The 4521-nt window shown below is 39.7% G+C and overlaps 1 non-coding gene across 1 annotated transcript; it reads right to left on the reverse strand.

Moving 5' to 3' along the window:
- Positions 1 to 244: 244 nt before the first annotated feature.
- LOC145599885 (small nucleolar RNA R71) lies at positions 245 to 350 on the reverse strand. The gene has a single exon (XR_014104138.1). It is a non-coding gene; the product is annotated as a small nucleolar RNA R71 (small nucleolar RNA).
- Between the last annotated feature and the right edge of the window lie 4171 nt (positions 351 to 4521).

The raw sequence follows: 4521 nt of genomic DNA on the forward strand, positions 1-4521 counted from the left end.
CAATATGGTGGGGCGAAGAACGAGAGCCCATTGAACCATCTTAAGGAGTTTGAAAAATATTGTAATACAATCAAGATTAATGGAGTTCCTCAAGAATTCATCCGCCTTAAGTTGTTCCCTTTCTCCCTCATAGGAAGATCTTTGGAATGGCTAGATAAAGAGATGAAGCCCAATTCCTTGAAAACTTGGGATGATGTCACCAAAGCTTTCTTGTTCCGTTTTTATCCTCAAAAGAAAACGGCGGAAGCAAGATCTTTGATTCAAAGGTTCAAGCAAAAGCCTAATGAAAGCCTTTATGAAGCATGGAAAAGATTTAAGGATTATCAAAGGGAGTGTCCACACCATGGGATTCCTACCTACCAAATCATACATATCTTTTATGGTGGGTTGAGTCCTCATGGGAGAGCAAGTTTGGATGTCGGAGCCGGAGGCCCAATCATGAACAAGACGGAAGAAGAAGTGGTTGATGCTATTGATGAAGTAGCTCGTCATTATATGAATTGGCAAGAGGTGGAAAAAGAATCAACAAGCAAGGGTTACTCGATCGAACAACTAGGTGTCATCAATGATTTGACCACTTTGATTGAGGATTTAGGGAAAGAAGTTAAGTCCCTCAAGGAAAAGCTTGAGAAGCCTCCTTCCCAAGCTCCAATTCTTCCCTCCCAAATTAAGGGGAGAGGTACATCTACTCACTCTAACTCCAATCTTTCTACTTGTTGCATGATTGTGGAATGTTGGCCATGTCAATTATGTGGAATGAATGATCATAATGCTTCTAAATGCCCAAATGTTTCTTGTAGTGAATGTGATGGAAGTGAAATGGAACACATGAATTATGTCAATAATCATGCTTGTGAACCTAGAAATGATGTTCAAAGGAATATTGGAAATAGGACTTATCATATGAATCATCATGACTATAACCATCATGGTTGTAATGGTCATGGTCATGGCTATAGACATGGGGATCATAACCAAGGTTATGATAACTATGGTCAACAAAGGAGCCAAAATGAAACAAGGGGTAATTGGAATAATCAATCTAGGGGATATTTTCAAGCAAGTTTCCAAGATGGTTCCCCAATTGATTTAGTTCCAAATGCTCAAAGTTTAAATGATAATTCCCATGACCAATCATTTCCTTCTAGAGAATTTTTGGAAAGTGTCATTGAGAAAAAAGCCAAGACTTTGGAAATGTGTATGGTTTTGAATGAAGAGAAGTTTAATTACATGTTGGCTTATAACAAAGATTTGAGTGAAAAACTTTCTCAATTGACTAGTATATTCAAGGAATATGCAAACTCTTCTTCTTCTTTGACTCCACCTAGCCTAGATTCTAGGAACCCTATGGATGCCATTGTTACTAGAAGTGGTAAGGTCCTTGAGGGAGGTGTGCCTAAGAAGAGTGTTGCCAATGAGAGAACTAGTAAGAATTCCATTGAAATTGAAGGTGATGAATGCCCCTTGAGCGAAAATGTTGGTGAGGAACAAGTAGAGAAGGTGATAGAGAAAGAGAGAGAGGTTTGCAAACAAAGGCTCCCCTATCCTCAAAGATATAATAGATATAAGTTGGATGAGCAATTTGGGAAATTTGTAGAGATGCTTAAGCAACTTCATTTAACTCTTCCTTTCACCGATGTTGTTGAGCAAATGCCAGATTATGCTAAGTTCCTTAAGGAAATTTTGAGTGGAAAAAGGACCTGTGATGTGGTGGAGACCATTAGCCTTACCGAGCATTGTAGTGCAATCATCATGAATAAGATGCCTCCTAAGTTGAAGGATCCCGGAAATTTTTCCATCCCTTGTGCTATCAACAAGACCCAAATTGATAATGCCTTATGTGATTTAGGAGCTAGTGTTAGCCTTATGCCATATTCGGTTTATCAAAGATTAGGTCTAGGAGAACTTCTACCTTCAAAGATTACCTTGCAACTAGCCGATAGGTCAATCAAGATTCCTAAGGGAAAGGTAGAAGATGTGCCTGTAAGGGTTGGAAAATTTGTTATTCCAGTTGATTTTGTAGTGTTGGACATGGATGAAGATGCTACAATACCTATCATCTTAGGTAGACCTTTCCTTGCTACATCGGGGGCTATGATAGATGTGAAAAGTGCTAAGATATCTCTTAAGATAGGGGAGGAAGAAATTGAATTTGATTTGAATGAAGGAATGAAATATCCTTCCTCTTCTTTAGAAAATTGCATGAGAGTTGAAGTGCTTGATAATATTGTGAATTCCATACATGAGCACTTGCTCACATCTAACGATCCTCTTGAGTGTGTTTTATTGAACAAGGAAAAGATAGGTATCTCAACCAAGGAAGAGCAATTGTATGAAAATTTGCTTAATGAAGGCGATATAGGGAGTGGAGAAGAAACTTGCATGGGGATATCAAGTCAAGATGCTTTGCAAGTGGCCTCAACCAAAGAAGGTAAAGGTGTTCCCATGGTAGAGCTAAAACCTCTACCATCACACCTTAGGTATGAATTCTTAGGCCCTATTTCTACATATCCCGTTATTGTTAGTGCATCCTTGAGTGAGAGCCAAGCTCAAGCGTTATTTGGTGTTTTGAGAAAGCACCAAGGTGCTTTGGGGTACACAATTGATGATCTTAAAGTGATAAGCCCCGCCTTGTATACACATCACATAACACTTGAGGAAGGCACCCTTCCTTCTATTGAACGACAAAGGAAACTACATCCCCAAATGGGAGAAGTAGTTAAGAAAGAGATCACCAAGCTTTTGGATGCGGGTATTATATTCCCCATTTCAAGCTCAAGGTGGGTCTCCCCCGTGCATGTCGTTCCTAAAAAGGGGGGTATGACCGTAGTTGAGAATGAGAAAGGTGAGCTCATTCCAACTCGAACGGTCACCGGTTGGAGGATGTGTATAGACTATAGACGTCTAAACACATCAACCAAAAAGGATCATTTCCCTCTCCCTTTTATTGACCAAATGCTTGAAAGGTTGACTAGGCACAAATTCTATTGCTTTCTTGATGGATATTCGGGATTCTTTCAAATTCCTATTCACCCCGAGGATCAAGAAAAGACAACCTTCACATGCCCCTATGGTACTTTTGCTTATAGAAGAATGCCCTTTGGGTTGTGTAATGCTCCGGCGACCTTTCAAAGGTGCATGATGAGCATTTTTGGGGACATGCTTGAAGAGGAAATGGAAGTCTTCATGGATGATTTTTCCGTGGGAGGTGTTTCATTTGAGGATTGCCTCAAAAATCTTGAAAGATGCTTAGAGAGATGTGAAAAAGTCAACTTGGTGCTTAATTGGGAAAAATGCCACTTCATGGTGGAAGAAGGGATTGTTCTAGGCCATAAAATTTCCAATAAAGGCATCGAGGTTGACAAGGCTAAGATTGAGGTGATAGATAAGTTACCTCCTCCGGTCAATGTGAAAGGGGTAAGATCATTCTTGGGTCATGCCGGATTTTATAGAAGGTTTATCAAAGACTTTTCTCTTATTGCTAAGCCCTTAAATGATCTTCTCCAAAAAGATGTTGATTTTGTCTTTAATGATGCTTGCTTGGAAGCTTTTAATAAATTGAAGAAAGCTTTGACTTCTACTCCTATTGTCCAAGCCCCTAGATGGGATTTGCCATTTGAGCTCATGTGTGATGCAAGTGATACGGCTATAGGAGGTGTGTTGGGTCAAAGAATTGACAAAAAGCTCCATGTCATCTATTATATGTCAAAGACTCTCAATGGTGCTCAAAGAAATTACACAACAACGGAAAAGGAATTCTTGGCTATTGTTCATTCTTTTGAGAAATTCTGTTGTTACTTGTTGGGGTCTAAGACTATAGTTTTCACCGATCATGCGGCTTTGAAGTATCTCTTTGGAAAAAAGGAATCCAAACCGAGGTTAATTCGTTGGGTCCTTGAGCTACAATCTTTTGATCTTGAGATCCGAGATAAAAAAGGTGCTGAAAATGTTGTTGCGGATCATTTGTCTAGACTTGAAGATTTTCAAGTTCAAGACGATGGGTCTCCTATAGAGGACCGGATGTTGGATGATTCCTTGTATGTTATCAATATGAAGGAGCTCCCTTGGTTTGCCGATTTGGTGAATTTTCTTGCTTGTGGGGAGTTTCCTCTTTCTTTTTCCAACAATCAAAAGAGAAAGCTTAAGAGAGAAGCAAGGCACTATGTATGGGATGAGGCAATCTTGTACAAAAGAGGTGTGGATAGATTGTTGCGCCGATGTGTGCCGAATGAGGAAATACCAAATGTTTTGAAGATGTGCCACTCGGATCCTAGTGGTGGTCATATGGGTGTTTCAAGAACGGCCTCTAAGGTGCTTCAATGTGGATTATGGTGGCCTAACCTCTTTAAGAATGCTTGGGAGTATGTCAAAAGTTGTGATCAATGTCAAAGGACCGGGAATATTTCAAGGAGGAATGAGATGCCCCAACAACCAATACTTGAATTGGAGATATTTGATGTTTGGGGTATAGATTTTATGGGTCCTTTTCCATCTTCTTATGGGAATCAATATATCCTTGTT

This window comes from Chenopodium album, chromosome 20, assembly GCF_948465745.1.
Source record: "Chenopodium album chromosome 20, dcCheAlbu1.1, whole genome shotgun sequence".
NCBI classification, from domain to species: Eukaryota; Viridiplantae; Streptophyta; class Magnoliopsida; order Caryophyllales; family Amaranthaceae; genus Chenopodium; species Chenopodium album.